We start from the raw sequence: 9,242 nt of genomic DNA, 5'->3' as shown, positions 1-9,242 counted from the left end.
GATGGTACGATGGTGTTGAAAGCAGAGCTGTAGTCAATGCATCCGCACGTATGTGTTTCTCTGGTCCAGGTGAGAGAGGGCAGTGTGATGTGCAATCGCTATTGCATCATCTGTAGATCTATTTGACCTGTAGGCAAACTGGAGCGGATCAAGTGAAGAAGAGAGTAAAGATGTGATGTGAGCCTTGACTATACGCTCAAAGCACTTCATGGCAATGGAGGTGAGTGCTACTGGGCGATAGTCATTTAGGCAGCTCACATTAATTTTTTTAGGGACAGGGATGATGGTGGTCTTCTTAAAACATGTTGGGACATCTGCTATTTCGTGGGCGCATGCTTTGAAAACACGACCTGGGATGTTATCCGGTCCAGGAGCTTTCCGTGTGTTTACTTCTCTGAAGTGTTTACACACGTCTGCCTGAGATATTTGAAGAGGGCGACCGTCCTCTTCCAACAAAAGCTCCTGAGATAGATGTTTATCAAAGCGTGCATAGAAGGTGTTCAGCTCATCAGGTAGAGAAGCAGGTACCTCCCCCACTCTGCAGCTCTTTCCCTTGTAGTCTGTGATGGTCTTCAGTCCACTCCACATGTTCCTGATGTTAGAGTTGCTATAGCAGGACTCCACATTTTCTCTGTACTGTCCCTTAGCTGTTTGTATTGCTTTCCTGAGTGCATACCGGGATGATTTGTACTCACTTGGGTCTCCGGATTTAAAGGCTGTAGTCCTCGCTCTGAGCGCTGCGCGGACATCTCCATTAACCCATGGTTTCTGGTTGGGGTAAGTCCGTACATTAACCGGCAGTACAATGTCATTGATGCATTTGTGAATAAAGTCCGTTACGTACTCAGCGTAGTTGCCGATATTGTTGTCAGCAGCAGTCCGGAAGACTTTACCAGTCCAGACTTTTTTCACCCAGTCCGTGATGTTGAAGCTGCAACGTAGGGTGCTGTCTGACTGGTCGGTCCAGTCATAGGCTGCTCGCGTTTCAGCTTCTGCCTATAGGCTGGCAGCAGCAGGACTGAGGAGTGATCTGATTTGCCGAAGGCTGGTCGAGGGCGGGCTTTATAGGCATGTGCGTACGGAGTGTAAACATGGTCCAAGATGTTCTCACCACGCATTGGAAAGTTCACATGCTGGTAAAACTTCGGCAGAACTTTCTTCATGTTGGCTTTATTAAAATCACCAGCCACGATAAAAGCAGCCTTAGGGTGTAATGTTTCCTGCCGGTCGATAGCATCAAACAGTTCATCCAGTGCCTGTGTGGTGTCGGCGTGGGGGGTGAATCTAAACAGCGGTACAAAATATCGCTGTAAACTCCCTGGGCAGATAGAAAGGTCTGCATCTGATCATAAGATATTCAAGATCAGGAGAGCACCCTGACGAAACTGTCTGTACATCAGTACACCACCGTTTGTTGGTTATTACACACACGTCACCTCCCCGGCATTTTCTGGAGTCCATTGTTCTGTCCCAGCGGTGAATGGAGAGTACCTCAGGGACAATGGCCAAGTCTGGGATGGAAGGGTCCAGCCATGTCTCTGTAAAAACAAAGACGTTGCAGTTCTTAATGTCCCTATGGAAAGTTATCCTGGCTCTTAGTTCAAAGTTGTCCATGCTAACTCAACATCCTTGGTCATGTTAGGTTGTCTTTTGAGAGCTGCTGTTGAGAAGCTAAAATAAGTTGCAGAAAACAAGGTTTGTCTGTCGTACTATCGAAGCTGATGTTGTATGGCTAATTTCTGTATCCATACACGTATTCATACACAGTAATTTACTCACCACACAAAGTTTTATAATACTTCTGTGCCTCCAAATAAAATCTTGCAGATACATTTTGTTTACATATTCACAAACCTTTATTAGTGTGGCTTAGTTAGTTTGACCACTAATGATAATTTGATAATTAGTGTAAATATTTCATATCTGTAAGCAAGTTCAGCATCACCTGTACAAACAAGAGATATGAGTAGTGATTCCCAAACTCATGGTACCCATAGGGAGAATGGGGAGGGCCAGCATTAAGGACAGATAGGGGTGTATTTATTAACATTGGAGACAAACATCCCCAGTGATATTGTCTATAGCAACCAATCAGATATTTGCTTTTGTTTTCTAACTTGTGACAGTTCAAATGTAATTGCTGATTGGTAATGGTGGGCAATATCACCGAACTTGAACTAACTGTACTAGTCTAGAGGTTCAGCAGTTCTATAACAGAAAAGATCCATGCCTTAAAAGTTGTCCACAGCAGCTTAACATTCTGTGTCAGGATGTTGGACATCATTTAAATGTCAGTGACACTGCACATGCTCAGTTTGCACTCTGCTGCTGTGTGCTCAGCCTTAAATTAAGTTTAAGGGTTGTTGGAAATTATGAAGCAGAAAAAAAGGTTTGTCTATCATAGAAGCTGATGCTGCAGGGCTAACGACTATATCATTTTGATTTGGAATGTACTGGTTTTGGTCTAAATTAATTTCTAATTGTATTGTGACTTTTATATTTTTGCTTCCAATGTTCAGATAACTGACAGCAGCACAAGGCATGTTCTGTGGAGTGGGGTGCTAGTAAGTGGTGGACATGTGAATGCCCATTGACTGCTCATATGCTTTCCCTTACATGCAAGGGGTGCAAGATCTGTCTGATTTTTATGCCAAGTTCTTGATGCACAAGAACTTGTGCATGGCAATTGTGGGGGCAGATATCAAGTGGATAAAAAACACTATTCTTTGTTCCAGATTTTTGTACTTTGCACATTGTTGTGCTTAAAGAAATGAGCCATATAAGGGGTTATTATGATATAAGGGAACAAAGTTTGCACCAGGTATAGAAACTGATTGTTTGCTTTAAAATAGGTGACCAAAAATTATTATTTGCTTGAAATGGAGTCTATGGTAGATGGTCTTTTTGTAGTTTGGAGATTTCTGCATCTTATTTTTTTGGAGATCCCATGCCTTTATTATTATGTTCCTGCCCTTACGTATGCTTTGCAAGTGCAAAATCATAATTTGTAAACGTTGCGTTTTACTTTCCACATTAAAGAGGGTCCTGCCTCTGATATTTTGCACAGATTTGCTCAATGTACTATTTAGCTAGTGGCTGGAGCTACAAAAATAAGTTGGTGGAGATGTTTATTTTTAATCATTGTCTGACAAATGTTTTCCACTAAGCTGAGCATGTTTCATGAAATACAGATTATGTTGTTCCATGGAACAACAAATTACAGAGACTTTAAAGGACAAGTACAAATAATAGAAATATACTGCCGTTTAATATAGCCTGTCTACCTATTTATTTCCTGCTATTTATGCAGTGTCGACACATTGTAGAGTTTACAATCTAAAAACCCTATCACATTCACACTATGGTCAATTTATGTATGTTGTGAAGGAAACCAGAGTACCCTGAGAAAGCCCACACAAACATACATACTTCTCGCAGACAGTGCCCAGGCTGAAATTGAACTCAGAACACCAGGACTGCAAAAGTGCTGCTCACTAAGCCACCATGCTGCACTTGTAGTTGCTGAAACAGATACTCACCCACATCTCAAGCAGTCTCTAAATGCTGATGGGAAGCAAAGCTACAGGGCTCATATCTGTAATGTGCTACTTGAGGAAGCATTTTTTATGTCATCCCTCCTGTGGTGATGTAATCCTTTATTACATAATAATATAACTTATATCTATATATTTGCAATCTGGAATAAACACTGGAATAAACCCGTTTAATGATTTCCGTGTTGTGCATTTGTTCACACTGTGGAGATGTAGTTAACAAGCTTTATTTATGTGAGCTCAAGACGGGCAGACGTGGAGATTTGTCGCCTGTGGTTAAATCTCTGCTAAAACAGATAAGGCTCCTCACAAGGAAACTTCGGAAAATGAAACTAGGCAAATGATTTCCCACTGCCGATTTACTTTATTGCCAGTGGAAAAGCATTTTGGAGATGCACAGTAGAGCAGATTTAACCATGGGAAACATCTCCTGGCGGGGGTAACAAATGCAACGTGGCTACTTTCCTCTCAAGGAAACTTCAGGCTTCTGCACTAAGTTCCGTGTATGTTTTCCTACTGGCAATTTTCATTTTAGCTGGTGGGAAAGCATTTGAAGAAGATCTCTCTTTGACAGCCACAAATAAATTATTTTGTAGTACTGGTATGGGACACATTGTCCAGAATGCTTGGGACCTGGGATTTTACAGATAAGGGATCTTTCTGTAATTTGGATCTCCATACCATAAGTCTGCTAAAAAACAATAAGTAATAATTACTGTATATCTTAGTTGGGATCACATACAAGGTACTGTTTTATTATTACTGAGAAAAATATTTTTTAAAAATGTGAATTATTTCTTTAAAATGGAGTCTATGGGAGATGGCCGTTCCGTAATTCAGAACTTTCTGGATAAGGGGTCCCATACTTTTACTTTTACTTATACTTGTGCTTTTTAACTCATTTTTACTTTTATCATCATCCTTATCAAATACATTTTCAACTTTGCCTTTGTTTTATGTTCATGCAACAAGTATTTGTTTGAAATGAGCTATGTACACACTTCATTTGCTAAGGGCCCAGGAGGACCTAGAAATTTTGCTGTACAAGACAGAACTGACCAGCTGTGTCTGTTACCTGCTTCTTCCTGTAGGCAGAATGGCAGTTCCCATGCTAAGAGTATAAATGGTAACTAAACCACTTTAACCCTCTTTAAACCTCTTTAAAACCAGAAGATCAGCTCTTGCATGGTCTAGAATTTAGAGTTATTTTGCTGGTGGTAGTTTATTACCTCCTGGAATAGTTACATAGTTACATAGTTACATAGTTACATAGGGTTGAAAAAAGACCATTGTCCATCAAGTTCAACCCATCCGAGTAAACCCAGCACACAACCTATACTAACCAATCTATACACTCACATACATAAACTATATATATACAACCAGTAATACTAACTGTAGATATTAGTATCACAATAGCCTTGGATATTCTGCTTGTTCAAAAACTCATCCAGGCCCCTCTTAAAGGCATTAACAGAGTCTGCCATTACCACATCACTAGGAAGGGCATTCCACAGCCTCACTGCCCTCACCGTGAAAAACCACCTACGCTGCTTCAAATGGAAGCTCTGTTCCTCTAATCTATAGGGGTGACCTCTGGTGCGCTGATTGTTTTTATGGGAAAAAAGAACATCCCCCAACTGCCTATAATCCCCTCTAATGTACTTGTACAGAGTAATCATGTCCCCTCGCAAGCGCCTCTTTTCCAGAGAAAACAACCCCAACCTCGACAGTCTAACCTCATAGCTTAAATCTTCCATCCCCTTTACCAGTTTAGTTGCACGTCTCTGCACTCTCTCCAGCTCATTAATATCCTTCTTAAGGACTGGAGCCCAAAACTGCACTGCATACTCAAGGTGAGGCCTTACCAGGGACCTATAAAGCGGCAAAAATATGTTCTCATCCCTTGAGTCAATGCCCTTTTTTATACAAGACAGCACTTTATTTGCTGTAGTAGCCACAGAATGACACTGCCTGGAATTAGACAACTTGTGATCTACAAAAACCCCTAGATCCTTCTCCATTAAGGATGCCCCCAACACACTACCATTCAGTAGATAGTTTGCGTTTATATTATTCCTACCAAAGTGCATAACTTTGCACTTGTCAACATTGAACCTCATTTTCCAGTTTGCTGCCCAGTTTTCCAATTTTGTCAAATCGCTCTGCAAAGCGGCAGCATCCTGCATGGAACTTATAGTTTTGCACAATTTAGTGTCATCAGCAAAAATAGAAACAGTACTCTCTATGCCCACCTCCAGGTCATTAATAAACAAGTTAAAAAGCAAAGGACCAAGGACTGACCCCTGCGGTACTCCACTAACCACACTGGCCCAATTAGAAAATGTTCCATTTACCACCACTCTTTGTACTCTATCCTTCAGCCAGTTTTCTATCCAATTACAAATATTATGTTCTAGGCCAATATTCCTCAATTTGATCATTAACCTTCTGTGCGGTACTGTATCAAACGCTTTAGCAAAATCTAAGTAGATGACATCAACTGCCATTCCAGCATCAAGGTTCCTGCTCACCTCCTCATAAAAGGCAACTAAATTAGTCTGGCAAGATCTGTTACGCATAAAACCATGCTGGCACAAACTAATAGTATTGTGAACTGCAATGTATTCAACTATCCTATCCCTTATTACCCCTTCCAGAAGCTTTCCTACTACTGATGTCAGACTAACAGGCCTATAGTTTTCAGGCTGAGAACGAGATCCCTTTTTAAATAACGGCACCACATTAGCAATCCGCCAGTCTCTCGGCACCATGCCAAACCTCAACGAATCCTGAAAAATTATGTGAAGAGGCTTGGCAATCACAGCGCTCAGCTCATTTAATACCCTGGGATGAATCCCATCCGGTCCTGGACCTTTGTTTACCTTTACATGTTCAAGTCTCTTTTGAATTTCCTCCCGAGTGACCCATGCGCCAGTAGCTAAATTACTAGCACTGGGTATATTAAAAGGGAAGCCTTCATTATCTGGCTCCTCAGATGTATAGACAGATGAAAAATAAGAGTTCAAAATTTCAGCTTTTTCCCCGTTCTCATCAACCAACGTACCTCCCCGTGATAATAAAGTTCCCACCCCTTCTTGCTTCATTTTTTTACTATTCACATAATTAAAAAATAATTTTGGATTCTTTTTACTCCTAGCTGCAATATCCCTTTCCATCTCTATTTTAGCTTGCCTGATAGCTTTTTTGCATGCTTTATTTGCTTCCTTGTACCTGATGAAAGTTTCCGCTGTCCCAGCTAACTTGAATGCTTTAAAAGCACGTTTTTTATTACCAACCTCGACCTTAACTCTTTTATTCAGCCATAAGGGTTTTGCTTTGCGATGCCTCTCCTTGCTTACAAGGGGAATATACTGTTGTGTATACCTGCAAAGCAATGTTTTAAAGATGTTCCATTTTCCTTCTGTGTCTAACCCCATGAAAAGCCTTTCCCAGTTGACACATTGCAGAGATGCCCAACTGGGAAAGGCTTTTCATGGGGTTAGACACAGAAGGAAAATGGAACATCTTTAAAACATTGCTTTGCCCTTTGGAATGCCCTGCCTGTGACCAGGTACATCACTTGTTCCACAAAAAAGAGAAATAATGAATAAGTAAATGAGAAAGATTTGGCTTTCTTTATTTTCTTCACATTTTTTTAGTTTTATTACTCAAAGCAGAATAAAGTTGTTTTTTTAACATTACTGTACATCCACAGGTTTACAGAACAAGCACAGGGTTAGATAACAATCAGTTTGGGGTACTATAGGTAGTGCTGTAATGTAAGGTATCCTCAGCCAGGAAAGCAAAATAAAAAGTGGCAAGAACAGGCCAGGCAATGCCCTAAAATAGAGGGGGGAGGGCAAGGATGCTCTAACACTGGCCATAATTTAGCACAGTGTGTGGCATCTACAGCATTTTGTTAGATTGCTCTGGGCAATGTTTCACATGCTGGAAATGATTCCCACTGCTGGAAAGGAATTCCTATGGGATTTTTAGAATTGTAAATACCAATGGGTGAACGTTAGATCCCACCATTTGATAAATATGCTTCTAAAAATCCCATAGGAATAAATAGCACGTAGGTGAGTACTTATGTATTAAGCTCTGTTTTAAGAGTTTACACCCATTTTTTACCATAATGATGTTCAAGTCAGGCTTCCAAAAGTGAGCAAGTATGCATTCTCCATAACGTTCACCCTAACTGGCCTTTAACCTGGACCTCACCAACTGCTCTGATTACCTCTAGTGGGGCAGCCCCAGAATGTGGGAAATACAGGTTTAAGATGAAGTAAAGCCAGGCCTACTAGTGCTGCTAGCCAATAATAATGCAAAATTCCCCCAATTCCTTCACCAGAAGCCCCTTGAATATTTCTTTTGTACTTTTTGAAAATAAAACAAAAACCCTGTAGATCATTTAAACTACCTAATCCCTAAATCAGTATTCTGGGTTGGTTGCTAAAACTGAATGCTCTGCGGGAAATTGTTTTTTGTAATGGATGCTCCCTATTGATGCAGGGCAATCCTGAAGCTACCGCCACCTCTTGACAAGGTGGTAGCTCCTGGGTTCCCCTCATACTCATATAGACATTCAATAGACAAAGCACATGTGTAGCTTAAGAAGGCTGGGTGCAGATATCACTAGTATGGCAAATGCCAGAAATTCTACCAGAATTTAACTTTCAGGCAATTTCTTTCTATTTGCAACAAGATATACTTACATTGATGGTAATTTTGTGGAATAGGATGCCGTTTCAGTAGGAATAGTGCACTTGGGTCAAGAACATCACCCCTTTGCTACTGCAAAGAAACCAGAATTCACCTATAACAACTAATCAGCAACAGGAGGTAGCATTTACTGACCACCTGTTTGAAACCAGACATCTTATTGGTCCCTGACCTGGTACAGAGTTTGTAAGTTTATTACATTATCTAAATGTTTGTTGCAATTTTGTATTATAAATGAATAAATATTAGCTCATAGGAAGGCTTTATCTCTTGGATGTAAATTTCTATCATTTTTTCTGTTTATGAGGGTATATCCTCTATAGGATCAAGGACCCTAATTTCCAGTCCATTTTCATCTGGAAAACTGCACAAACGATCAAACATGTGAACTGACAAATAAAGCCACCACTTTCCTCTTTTCTATTACTTAGTCAGAGAGAGAACATGGTAATTGCAAGACATTTATCTTGTGGATTATTAATGGTAGGACTGATTTTTATTATGCCACTTTAACTATAGCATAAATACAGTATATCCTGTTGCTCCCTTTGCTTCATCTCTTATGTTCTTTCCCCATAATACCTCCTGTATTTTTTCTCTCCACTCTTTAATTCCCTGCATTGCAAAGCAAATTTATTAATGGAGTGCTTAATGTCTCATCAGTATTTCTAGAGTTATGTTCTGTAGTATATTATATGTGATATTTGCTTTTCAGCAGGTGGCCAGTAAATATTAACTCCGGTTGCTGACTGGTTGTGGCATAGACCTATACCGTACTTTGCACCTTTTATTAAATAAGCCTTTGTGCATTACCTGGCACCTTGTTCTATGACACTCAGGTCTATTGCTTTGCACAGTTGCCTAGTGCCTTATTCTGGGTTTAAAGCAGAGGTAATGGAGAATTTCTAGTTTCCTTTCTGAAGGAGATTTAAATGTTCTAAATATGGCCTGATAAATATT

The sequence above is a fragment of the Xenopus tropicalis genome, chromosome 1 (assembly GCF_000004195.4).
Source record: "Xenopus tropicalis strain Nigerian chromosome 1, UCB_Xtro_10.0, whole genome shotgun sequence".
Lineage (NCBI taxonomy): Eukaryota > Metazoa > Chordata > Amphibia > Anura > Pipidae > Xenopus > Xenopus tropicalis.
Note: the sequence above shows the minus strand (reverse complement) of the source record.